Here is a 13,962-nt window from a genome sequence, read left to right as displayed (position 1 = left end):
AAACATACTATACCAAGTGGGTGAAGTTTAAGGAACATGAAGTGAGTTTCAGACAAATTTAAGCAATGTGATAATGCCTATATAAAAGAGTGGAAAAAAAAAAAGAAAATCTGCCTTTAGGAAATGAAGTGTGACATAGATAGGATGAGAGACATCATCATTGCTTGATACTCCACTTACTGTCAACCTTCTTGCAACACATAATATCTGCAACTTATTTTTGATCCCTGAGGCCCACGTTTCTTGGATGTGTGCAAATCAGTTTAATCAGAGAAAATCCTTCAGACTACATGAATTTTCACATGTGCAGACTTTAAAAACAATGTTACATCTCTGCAATGGTGTAAAATCACCTCAGCTAAGCTTTTAAATAAAAACTGTTCTCTGCATTTTTCCACTCGGAACTGATTCCTTGTTCTTAATCATTGACTATTTAGCTGAGGGAGTTACACATTTTACTCTTGTTATTTTTAGTTTGAAACCAATCTGCCAGATTACACTTTTACAAAAGTCAGGATTTTACATTATGGAAGGAGGCATCATAAAGAGTAGAAGGCATTCCAAGTGACTACCACTAGCCAGGATTCAGAGAGGCTTTAAGGAACTCTAGATGGAGCCATAGTAGACACTCTTTTCCCCCTGGGTGGAACGAGGGCTGCTAGGATATGGAGCCCTGGGGCAAGGTGTGCATATTAAATATACAGAGAAAAAGTATAATAGAGATCCTGGAAGTCCAGGAAAAGTGTACAATTTTTAATAGACTTTATTCTCTCTCTCTCTGTTATGAATTCTGGTAGCTACTTGAAAGGCTCTGAAACACAATCAAAATAACTACGTAAAATGCATAGGAACCATATTTTTGCATGCCGTACTATCCTGTTAGTCAATATTAAATTGGCCAATTTTCAGTTTAGTAATTTAATGGACTTTTCACATGTAATGAGCCATTTCCTTATTAGCCAACTAGGCTTTTAATGCATTTTAAAGTGAACTTTTTTTTAAAAAAAAAACTTCAATTGAATATTTACCTACAGTGAATACTTGTAGCCATTGAAATCCAAAGAATATACAACTTGGGACAATGAGAAAGGAACTTCAAAATTTTGGGGCAGGACATTGTTTTGTTTTACTAAAACATTACAATTACAAAGGCACACTTATTATTCAGGTATCACTTTGTACTATTGCCTTAGAAAAGTATTTGTCAATATAAGTAGAAGCGGATTTATGAATCACTTTTTTGTTATACATGTTAACATTTCTCAAAGTAAGGGAAATTCAGTCATGCTAAGTTTACTTATTTATTTTAACATTTGAGTAAGTGCCTGGCACATCTATCATCTTTCTGGAAAGCATAAAATAGCTGTTACATGTCACATTTCTGGTTGACTTCCTAAGTAATTTCCTAGTACAAAACACCTCCACAAAGTTCTACCTCAGTAACATGGTAGGGCTCCCTAGAACTTTGCCTTTTTCATATACTTCTGAAATTTTATGGAAATCCACAAAAACAATTTACAGCAGACTTTGGAGAATTCACTCATTAAAAATATGCCCAAAGTACCTTCTTTAAAGATAGTTCAGGAACTGAATTGATCTAAACAACAAAAAATCAAATAGAAAATGAACAAAAGAGACTTCATAGAACAATACTTCGTTATTTTTTTAATAAGTGGGGAGGCACATTTTTAAAAAAGGTTTAAATAGTAGGCAAAATTTTATGTATTAGAAATTACAGTATTTATTTGCCAATTCGTAATTACAATTGAGATTTTGAAGACAAAAAAAATGAGATATGTTAAATATAATAATATGCCCTTGAGTTTCTCTGTTTGTTTTACATTAAAAAACAAAGAATGTTTGGAAAATTGTTAAAAAAGCAAATTAAAATAAAAGCTTGTTTTCACTCCATCAGAAGAAAGATTTCTACCTTTTAGGTCTTAAAAGATCTATTACCCTGCCTGCCAAATATTATGGTTTATCTTTTCATAATTCACTGTCACCTTCCATCCCAAAAAGACAGCATCCAATTGTATTGCACTGAACCAAGAACTTCCTGAGATAAATAATTTGCAATAAAAATAGTATATCTATATTCAATCATTCTCAGAAATGAAAAAGGATAATAAAATTATTTGCAACATGGTCTTCACCATAGAGTCAAAGGCAGAGATAAGTGACTAGAGGAACTTTAATATTGTTATGCAAGTCAGATCTGAACAGTTTATAAACTTTACATGAATTATGATGTGCTATATGAATTAATAAAATAGCAAACGATACAGCTTGTCTTTGCTTTTCATTATACCACAAACACGGTCTCTTGGTGCTAATTAGCAAACCCAAAATTAATTCAATGGGTTCAATTAATAAATTACCTTTCATCTTTTATCCTCAGACTTAGTTTGCTTTTAGTTTAGTTCCTTGGAGTCAATATTACTCTCTTATAAAAAATAAAAAACCCCCCAAAACTAACAACAACAAAACAGATCAAGGCTGGTGTGTATATATATATATTAATATATATAGTATATATATTTTTTTACCTGAGCATCAAACTTGGGTGGTGTCTAAGGCAGTCCCAGAGCATATTATGTTGTCCACGTTTCACTGCTGCTGGTCATTCTGCTAATAATGCACTCATGACTGCCCACTAAGCAAGGCATTCACTCCATTCTGACCCAAGAGATGTTAAAGTAAGCAATGAACTTGCGCCCATTAGCTACTTGGAATGTGCTGCTGTGGGATTAGCCTCATTAAGAGTTCTATAGACATTCATCCGCAGCCCAGAAACACTGCTTGATTTGAACATCTAATCTGACGCCAAAAGAAAAACAAATCCTCTGAGAGCTTGGATTTAACTGGCACAAGCCCTGACAGGCTCTTTTTTAAATTGTATTTTATTTTCAGAAAGGCAGCTTGTGAAAGTGTGATTCTGAAAGTTGAACTCAGGAAAACAAATCCTTCAAAAGAAACAGTGTACTAAACTGGAAACTGACCACACAAGAGATATTGTTAATCTCTAAAGAATGAAACTAGAATATATATTAGCCAACAGCTAAGAATCTACATAAAATGTAAATATATTAAAATTAATCAACAATGGCATTTACCCAAGGAACCTAGGTTTCGCAACAGTTTCTTGCTCAACTGTCACAAATTTATCATTTCATAAACCTGAATGTTTGAATTCCAAACACAGGGACAGCTGCGGTATGCTTGTGTTAGTTAAAAGTCAGTGACTTATATTTGACTTGGGTGACTACAAATTTGAGGATCAAAACATGATTCCAATGATCTGGCATTAAGGCAGAAGGAGAACTTTATAAACCATCATTTTACATTTGAATATTTCAGAAAGAAAGCAATTATACATTTAGAATGGGTGACTAGTTTTGAGAAATAAATAAGAATGAGCCCAAACCTCAACCCAAATTTAAACTTTTTATTTAGATTTTTTAAAGTTTGGATGAGTTTCTCTCCCTCCACACACAGACACACACACTATTCTTGTCCCAGATAGACCTTCCAAACTTACTAAACTCTACTAGGGTCTGGTAATCTCTGGAAGGTTGGGTGACACCTGAAATTTCTCACAAAGTGTTATAGTATCCAGAGGCCTCCGATGGACAAAGTGAGCACTACATTCTGGGGTTACTGTTACCAGGAGAATCTCTATTGCATGTAAGATTTGACGAGAGGACCTAGCCAGAGTGAAATAGACTGTGTGGAACATGGAGAGATCTTTTCAGTGTGATACCAACACAGGTGAGGGCCTATGGAGAATAGGGGGCCAGTGTCAGGAAAACAGCTGTCGAATGAGAGCCTGTTGGGGGTTAAAGAGTGAGGTTTAAGAATCAGAAAAGGAGTAAAATGATTTGGAGATTTAAAGAGAGGGATTTGATTTGGCTAAGAGGAGAAAGGGAAAAAAGACTGGAACAAAGAAGTGAGAGGGACAAGACAGACATCAGAAGATTTGATGACTGCATAAGCATCCAAACTTCACTTTGAAATGGAACACATGCTTAAACACTTTGCTGGATCAGAGTCAGAATGCTCATCAAGACGTTGAAAGACCAAGCTCCAAACTTTCATTGGGGTCCTTTTGACCTCAGTGCCCAGGCTGCATTTACCACAGACTTGCCCTGTCTTCACTCCCCAATCCGCTCTGCATTGTTTTCTAATTTAGGCCCAGGTTCCAGCCAGGCACTGTAAGCACATGTAGTCCTGTTGATTTCATACGGCTACTCATGTTTTAAACGTTGCTGGATCTAGGCCTTTGTTTGTAAATGTCTTGGGGCAGAAGTCATATTTTGGGAGGTGCATATCACACCTTTGGGTAGTGACAGAAATAATAAACCATCAGTATAAACTACAATATGCATTAACTACTCCTGGTGTCAACCTGTGACATTGTGGGGAATTTTTCACAAGATGTTGCATTGGAAAGTTTCTGCAAATGCCACTGATTCAACAGAGAACAACAGCTCTATCTGTGGGAGCTCTTATGGAGATGCTTTAACATTATCACATCATGAGGTCATAAACTACCAATACTGTTGCTGTTCCTATAATATGAATAGTAATACAGAGAATAGTCCATAAATTCACAGCAGAGAGACCTATTTTCTTTGTTTTATATTGTGTAAACTACACAATGGAATAGCACTCTATTCTCTTGATCAATGCTTTTTAAAAGGCTGACACTGCTCATTTAGAAACCTACAGCATAAATGCTATTAGAATTTAAAACCCAGCTCACCGTTAATGAAGTGAAATTGGTACTCCTAAAATCAGGAACAGTAATGAGCTGAATATCAATTTCTCAAGGGAGATGACAATGATTATTAAAAACAGTCAGCAGCAGAAATCTCTCAGGACAATAAGTTCCATTAGAAGGTAACCTACTAGGTACCAATGATGTTTAACTGCTGATCTAAGAACTGGAAGTTCAGACTAGCTCAAATAATTAACATGGAACCCATAAGCAGCACTGTTAAAGAGGATTATTTCTGGTAAATTCAGCTTTGCTGGTAAAACCAATGGGGAGACAGCCTTAGCTCAAAGTGTCACAACCTCACTAATCTCCCCTGGACAATGCTAACAAAAACCTTCAGCAGGGCAGAAGCAGTGCTGAAAAAGAAGTGTCATCTGCTCTACAGTGGGCTAATGCAGCTGGACAAACACCAGAATATTTCTAAAGTAAATAACTTTGCATGTTTAAAAAATGGGTCAGATATTTACAAGTGAGATTTTCAAAAGCAACTAAGTGACTTGGGAACACCAGTCTCATCGAAAGCCAATGAGATTGGTGATCCGAAGTCACTAAGCATATGTCTACACTGCAATGCAAGCAGTAGAATCTGAGTTAGCAGACCCCAGGTTTGTTAATGTACAGCTTGAGTCTCTACATTCATTTGTAACCCCAGGTTATGAATTGTTGAAGCCTGGGTCCCAACTTGGGGATCCAACATCTGCACTGCATTACGCAGGCCTGAGTCATTGGACTGGACCAATCTCCCAGACTTCCTAGAGCCTTTCCAAAGTGTGGCAGCTCTAGCCTTTTGTTCTTGGTACAGTGTGGAAAAATTTCACTGTCCAGAGGGCAAAGAGAGCCTGTGGGATTCTGGAATACTTTTGATGGACTCCTACAGCACAAGTCCAGTGGGGCATGTATACACTCCAAAGCACTAGGCTTGAACTCTAGATCCCGTCTTGACTCAGACTCAGAACCTTGACCCCGTGGGGTCCTGTGACCCGGAGTCCAAACCCTGGGTTAGTACAATGTGTGTGTAGATGGGAGGGGGATTAGGCTTGAGTGTGAGTTTGAACCTTGGTAGTATAGACATATCCTTAGATGCTTTTGAAAACCCCACTCAGCATGAATAAGAACAGTATTTGCAGTTAGGTTAGCTCAGGCAAAATTACAAACTATAGCAATTCAGATGTTTCAGGGAATAAGTTTATCACTAGTTGTAGTCAGGGTAAATTTCTCTTTCCCCATTGCACAATTAAGTGCATTATGATGTGTTTGTGTCTTCCCTGAAACATTGGGCATTGGCTACTGTTGGAGACAGGATATTTCACTAACTGGAACATTAGTCTGCCCCAAAATGACTATTGCAATGTTCCTCTGACTTTTACGGGACACTTGTTACTGGCAGTCCTATAGAGGCCAAGACATTAAACCTGCACTTACTGTAGCTTGCTTTCTGTACTCTGTTCCTTTTCTATGTGATACCATGAAAACTTTATCATCGGAGTTGTTCCAAGAACAATCTTCAATTGTCATGAAAATCAAGCTGTATTCAGCACACAGTAGGAGGGCAAAAATGTGGCCATTTATCATCACAAGTTTCCCAAGTAACTTTTACATTGCATTTGGAAGAAATGTAGTAATATAAGAAGAATCTGAAAAAATATATTTTCTTCAACAGTTTGCAATTATAAACACCACCATATCCCACAGAGTTCTTGTCACAAAGTAATGGAAAAATATTACAGCTTTAATTATTGGTGCCATGTAATACTACTTAGTATTTTTATTGTCCATTGTATTTTTGAAGTATTATACAAATATGAACTAATTAGTCCTCAGCATCCCTGTGACTTAGTATTATTAGCCCCATTTTACAGAAGAGTAAATGGAGGCAGAGTGATTAAGGGCATGTCTACACTGCAATTAAAAACGTGTGCTGGCGTCAGTCAGCTGACTTGAACGCGCAGGGCTCGGGCCAAGGAGCTGTTTAATTGTGGTGTAGATGTTTGGGCTTGGGCTGGAGCCTGGGATCCAAAGGGGGGTGCGGGAGAGGTCCCAGAGCCCGGGGCCCAAACATCTACACCGCAATTAAACAGCTCCTTGGCCCGAGCCCCGTGAGCCAGAGCCAGCCGCAGATGTTGAATTACAGTGTAGACATACCCTATGAGACCTGGTGTGTGTGTGTGTGTGTGTGTGTGTGTGTGTGTGTGTGTGTGTGTGTGTGTGTGTGTGTGTGTGTGTGTGTGTGTGTGTGTGTGTGTGTGTGTGTGTGAGAGAGAGAGAGAGAGAGAGAGAGAGAGAGAGAGAGAGAGAGAGAGAGAGAGATGTGGGGTGGGGTGGGGTGGGGTGGGGTGGGGAGCGCGCAGGCAGGCGTGTACCAAGGTCCTAGAATTGGTGCAGAGGCCTAGTGTCCCATGGACACCCTCCCTCCACCAGGATCTATAGGATTTGGGGGCAAACAAGCAGTTCAGTCCCTGTGGCGATCAACTGATGGGATGAAGTGGAGGAAATGCAAAGAAATCCTCATAATATTTCTTTCCCTTAACTTTTTCCTGTGTTTTGCCACATGGATGGAACCCCATGTGGTAAGCTCCAGCCTCTCTCTCACCTGAGGTTTTCTTCCTTCCATTCTCTCCCATGCACCTAGGGTCTGCTCCCAGCCCCGGGGTGTATCTCACTTGAAAGCACCTCAAATCCCACCAAAACTAGAGGTAGTCTGATACTGCCTCTCCCAACATTCTCTGCAGCTGTTGCTGCTGACTCTTCACTGTGCATGGAGACAGGCTGTAGACAGACTGAGGAAAGGAGTAGCCAGTTGCAGGCAGAAAGAGCAGATAGCCATGCTGTTGCAAAGCATTTTCGGTAATGGCTTCTAGTGGCAGGAGGAGTAGAAAAACCTGGTGTCCTGACAATTCTGCCTGATGATCTAGAAGATGGCCCTGGTGTTCTGTGGGTCTGCAGAGAGGTTCCCCCACACAGTGTGGGATAATTGTTAATTCTACTTTCACTTGGAAATTTGCACCAAGCTGAAACCGAAGGTAAACCTCAAAATACCTGCCACTCAAACTCAAAAGCGTCACCATGCTGACACCAAGTGAACTCAAAACTAGTGGATTTTATACCTCCAATAATCACATTCTGTTTGCCCAACTTGTGCTTGCAGTTTCAAATGCAAAGGATGACCCTCTGAATTCTCTGGCCACGTGCAATACAATACATAACAACAACAGATGCTCCAAACATACAATATTCTTCTTCACAACCTAAGGAATTATGTTGACATGCAACTGCTGCATTCCATCCTACAGGTGGCTGCATTTCACAGAAGAAAGACTAACATAGGTACAAGTGTATTCTACCAGTTTGTTTATCTTATAAAATATGTTCCAAGCTTTTGGGATGAAATGTGTTCAATGATTTATTATTATTTATTACTTTGCATATCACCAAGTACATAGGCATGGTTCAAATTTTTGCCTATTGATATTGAAAACACCATTGGTTTTAAAGAGCATAGAAAGGATTTCTACTTCTTGCTAAACCTATCATCCATCTTGAGATTAGTATAGTGCCTGCAACTGAGAGATTTGGAGAGAAGAGTTTATGGTCGGAGCTCTTTGTCCACATACAGTAAATTAAGAATATTCTAGCAATAGGAAAAATGTAAGACTATCTTCTATTTGTATGTAGCATGATCTGATATATGGGTAGTGTTACGGTACTAAGAGAACAATTCCAATTCATTTTACTAATGGGGGCAAGTTGCAAGCACATATTTCAAGCAGCATAAAAGTAAAAATATCTACATAACCATCTAGTACAATGAAGGAATAAAGTATTAAGATTAAACATTATGGAAATATTTTAGTTTCATATTCATTTTTCTTCGTTTTCAAAGAGAACCTTAATGATGTGGCCTGATTGCTAATGAGAAAACAAAGCCATCACCATAAGTTTTCTGTGAGATATGCAGGATTAATTTGACATTACTTGGGGTATTGCAGGTTATTAGACACAGATTTGAACTGCTCGCCAAAGTCACTCATTTTTGCCTTAATGTGTGACTTGGCACATTAATGGGCCTTCACTGCAGAAATAGCAGTAGAGAGATTTCTACAAGAGAAGGAAACTACAGAAAGATATTGCAGAAACGGTTTCTAGATCAAATGCTCCAAGATTTTACAGACTAGGCTATGACTAACAAATTCATGAGAAATCAAATTACACTAGAAACTAAAAGCTTAAAACAGCTCTCAAAGTTGATAATCCCAGAAATAATTCCCCCCATTTTCCTTTTATTTATTAAAAAAAGACCCATACATTTATTTTTTAAAGGCCTTTTGATAACCATCTTAAATCAGAATTACTATTTATTGAAATTTTCTTAATCCAGGGTATAAGATTTACAGTTATGTCCAGGCGTTAAGAGTCCATTGCTTTTGGGGGTGGTTACTACAGAAATGGGGTGTGATTGCAAAAGGGAATTTGTAAGGCAATGAAGCTCAGGCTTACAATGGAAACCCGAGGTTGACCAAGGGACACTTATGTCACAAAATAACTTTAGCTTTGATGCAAAAATAAAAAAAAATCTGAGGGCCAAATTTTCAGCACTCTTAAATTCCACCCACAAAATTCATGAACATGTCCTCTTTCTGCAGGTAAATCTGCCATCTGATTCCTGGACAACGTATTACCCCCACTGCAACAGCCGGCCAGTAGACAGCTCCACAATTTTGAGAACACTAGGTAGGTACAGACTGAGGTCAGAAGATCTGGTTGGAAATTTTCCAACAAACCCAAAGTATCTCATAAAAACAGTTTGGGTTTGATGAAATTTTGTCCAACCACAGGATGGTTTCCAGTGGAAACCTTCTTGGTTCCCTGCCAGCTCACCTGGCAGGCTGCTGGGGACTCTGGGTTTCCACAGTCTGCAGTTCAGGGTACTGTCCAGGCCCACAGCAGCCCCACCACGTGGACTGTCAAGGGGTCAGGGATCCTGGATTTCCAGGGTCTGTGGTCCCATGGCAGACCTACGATGCAACGGCTTCCAATGTTTCCAGGCTCCCTACTGCAGAGTTGGGAACCTGAAAGCCCCAGCACGAGCCAAGGCTCTGAGAGTCTAGGATCCCAGGACAGCACAAATGAAATGACCTTTTATCTGAGTGGCACTTGCAACAAAAATCATGTGTACAGTGAGCCAAATGTATTATATTAGCAAAAATATTAATGGTAGAAAGGTTAGGCAAAGTATAAAGGATACAGTATATAGGACACTACTAAGGGCATACAGTACTATTAAATGCTGTATTACGTTAGAGAAAATTAGGAACACAGTGCTAAAATCACATGGGTATAACTAGGAAGTGTCTCAACAAACGGGGTCAGAAATGGACATTTTGACACAGACTATGGCTGCCTCTGAGCAGGTGTGCAAATTGGCTGGGCGGGACAGGTTTTCAGCCTGTTGAGCACCCATGCAGGGGGCAGCCATTAACCCAGCGCTTGTGCTGTCCTTGTGCAAGGTCAGGGGGGCATGGAGGAGGGCCATGACCTTATCCCTCATCCCCTTCATGTTTTCACCTTTCCCGGACTGCCATTGACATAGGGAGAAGTTGCATATTCAAAAAGAAATTGTAAGCACCACTCTTCAGTGCACCCCTGGCACTGCAGAAGAAGACAATCTGCTGGCACGCGTGTTCCACAGTCAGAATGCCTCCAGTGGAATGGTGCTACTCCACAGCCACTCCCGCCAAGTCAATGGCTCTTACAGCCATAACGGACACCTTTTCTTTTGCAATGTTGATCATTGTCTATTTTGGGTAGGCTTGGGAATGAGTTGAGATACTTGAACTCTTATCTCCATTGCACATTTATGACACTATACAAATAAAATAAAATAAATAATAAATGCACCAATTCCTACGTTCTTCTCCTATACTCATCCCCAGTTACTGCTTGTATGATATGAAGTGATAGAAAACGTTCACCATGAGAAAAATCTGAAGCTCTGACAGACCTATCCCCAGCAAATTCTTATATTTTTGGCAGACCAATCTATTTTTCACTTTTCCTCCAAAAGTGCCTGTGGCAGAGTTACCCTTCAAAAATATCCTTTAGAATAGTGGTTTTCAACCTGTGGCCCAAGGACTCCTTGGGATCCGCAGACTATATCTAAGATTTCAAAAGGGGTCTACACCTCCAGTCGAAATTTTTTAGGGTCTGCAAATGAAAAAAGGTTGAAAACCACTGCTTTAGAAGGAATACTGTCATATAATACCCAGCATGCAGATCTAAAAATGTATTCCTAAAAAAAAGCTCTTAGAAACAGATTTTTAGAGAAGAACATCAGCTAGATTTATTAAACAAAGTTTAGAATATCTCCTCCTCCCTAAGAACTATGACATTACTAATAATCATTTTTATGTAATTAGAAACAATTTAGTACTATGGTAAAAGACATATTTGCTATTGATTGCCCATTTGTATACATATTTGATCATGCCACTGATTTGAAGAGTAATCTGTAGTTACTATTATTATAGATTTATTTGGGACCAGATTTTCAAAAGTACGTGGTGGCCATAACTGAGACTGGATTTTCAGAAGTGATCAGCTCCCACATAGACATATGTGAAGTAATCAGATTTCTGAAGTGATCAGAACCCAACATTCTTCACTGTTCTCAGTAGAAACTAAAAAAATCTGGCCACTTAATTTTAGGTGCCTAAATGGGAGCTGAGCTCTTTTGAAAATCTGGCCCTTGTATTAAGAGTAAAGCCTAAGAACCCAAATCAGGATCAAAGCAGCATTGTGCTAAATGATACACAAACAAAAGAAAGGACAGTCTTCTATCTCACAGAGCTCACAATGTAGACATATGATGAGATGCACGAAACAGACAAATGTGGAGAAAGGGGAATGAAGAATGAGGTAACAGTAAGACAAGCATGCTTTGCATCATAAAGCAATAGTCTTAGTTTGCCACCTGCCTAGCCATTGTTATTCAATAGATTTCATACAGATTCAATCAATCGTCTATTACCAGGGTTCATACCCAACTGACATATTATAATACAAAAATTACAGATCTTTAAACTTCAAAGAAAAATAAAACGTAATGTTATAAAACAGAATATATGGTTTTGGAGGGAAGATCTACTGTAGCTTTAATTCAGTCTCAAATGCTGAAGCCATTTATAAATAGCTCTAGCAGCTATCTACCGTTTTTTTGGCATTAGCCAATCATCAGCCTAATATTCACGCTGGGGCCATTCATTATTTTTGTTCCCGTTTGTGTTAAGAGTAAAGGAATATCAATGGTTTTTATCATCACTTTAAATATTTTAAATGTAATTCACACTAACAAAAAGCAAACTCAGAATTCATGTGAAAGGTCTATTTTAACACCCTAAATTCAAACAAAGTAGAGTTAAGGCTGATAAACCTCCATTTTATCCCTCCACATTTTGATTATTAGTCCAGGGGTCACAGAGCTGTGGACAATTTGAAATATCACCACTACTGCCTTTCCTAAGTATATCAAAGACTGCCCTTATTCTGTTTTGCAAATACACAAGGTTTTGACACCTTTATTATATGGTGCATACAACAAAAGCATGATAAGGAAAAATCATTATGACATTTCTTGAAGAGTTACTGTGAATGAAGTAAGCCATGTTTAAAATTTAATATATTTACCCAAAATATGTTATATCTTGTGCTAACATAAATGAACATAATGCTGCAGTGATTGCTCAAGCCAGATTTCAACAAATGTTCTTGTGAGCAGAAACATATCTTGTAAATGTTGGCAGAAAACTAAAGCAGCATCACATATATTGTCAAAGTGAGCCATGATATATGAAGCAGAACCATACAAATTCACTAAAATGGTGGACTTAAGATGTATCCTGGAAAGAACAAACCCTAACTCTGGCACCAATACAGGAAAGCACTTTAGCATATACTTAACTCTAAGCATATGCTTAAATCTATTCTTATTCACAAAAACCCACCATCATGTGTTTAATTCCTGTTGACTTCAGTGGGGTTTAAACACTTTGCTGAACAGGGATGGATTTATGCAGGTGATTAAAGTTAAGCACAATCACAAGTGCTTTCTGAATCAAAGTGCAAGAAAGCAAACAAAGTTGAAGGAGATCTTTAGAAACCAGAAGAGGCTTTATACAGACAATAGGCTAATCATGCTACAATAGGAAGAGATGGAAGACTAACTAGATTTAGGAGGAATGGTTAGTGGTACTACTTTTCTCTTACAATGAACAGATTAGGCTGTAATGGAATACATACATTTTAATAACATCTAATTTTTTTAATATATAATTTGCAAAAGAAAAAATATCACTTTTGGGCGAGAATCTGCAGACCAAGTTTCTGCCTGGTGCACTTTTTTAAAAGTGTTGTAGTAAATGCAAAACAAGTGAGATTTAGAGTAAAACTGTGGTGACAGCCACAACTAACAGCATGACTACTGAATTCCTCTGGATAGTACAGGTTTTTAAAATCAACCTCTAAAAAATCATCTCTTGCTAGTGGCTTACTTCATTCACAGTAACTCTTCAAGAAATGTCATAATGATTTTTCCTTATCATGCTTTTGTTGTATGCACCATATAATAAAGGTGTCAAAACCTTGTGTATTTGCAAAACAGAATAAGGGCAGTCTTTGATATAACTTAGGAAAGGCAGTAGTGGTGATATTTCAAATTGTCCACAGCTCTGTGACCCCTGGACTAGTAATCAAAATGTGGAGGGATAAAATGGAGGTTTATCAGCCTTAACTCTACTTTGTTTGAATTTAGGGTGTTAAAATAGACCTTTCACATGAATTTTGAGTTTGCTTTTTGTTTGTGTGAATTACATTTAAAATATTTTTGCCTAGCTGCGAACAAAATAGATGAAGAAATGTATAGAGAATATGAACATTAATTAGAATGGAGGAGTAATTTCCAACTGTTCAGATGAAACTTGATTTGGATTTTGAGAATAATACAAACTGCTTTTATACACTTTCCTTATGCTTTGCAGGTACAGTATTGTCATGTGGGAAGCATGTCTAATTGTGTAGTGATCCAAGTGCCACATTTAATACTGTTATGGTTCAGCAATTCTGTGTTTGTAAATGGTGTACACAATGTCTTAATTAGAACTTACACTGAATCTGTGCCTTTCTATTTTTAGATC

At 38.1% G+C, this 13,962-nt stretch overlaps 1 protein-coding gene across 6 annotated transcripts in view; it reads right to left on the bottom strand.

Moving 5' to 3' along the window:
- The window catches only part of TRPM3 (transient receptor potential cation channel subfamily M member 3), a 592,300-nt gene that overhangs the window by 183,363 nt on the left and 394,975 nt on the right, over positions 1–13,962 (bottom strand). Inside the window, exon 1 of one of the 6 annotated variants that reach the window (XM_043547003.1) lies at positions 2,547–2,761. The exons of the other annotated variants lie outside the window; for them this stretch is intronic. The gene's annotated coding sequence lies outside the window, so the exon portion shown is untranslated. Of the gene's footprint in view, positions 1–2,546; positions 2,762–13,962 lie in introns of those variants that run through there. 6 annotated transcript variants of the gene reach the window in all.

This window comes from Chelonia mydas, chromosome 5 (assembly GCF_015237465.2).
Source record: "Chelonia mydas isolate rCheMyd1 chromosome 5, rCheMyd1.pri.v2, whole genome shotgun sequence".
In the NCBI taxonomy this organism is placed as follows: domain Eukaryota; kingdom Metazoa; phylum Chordata; order Testudines; family Cheloniidae; genus Chelonia; species Chelonia mydas.
This window is presented reverse-complemented; position numbering and strand designations above follow the sequence as displayed.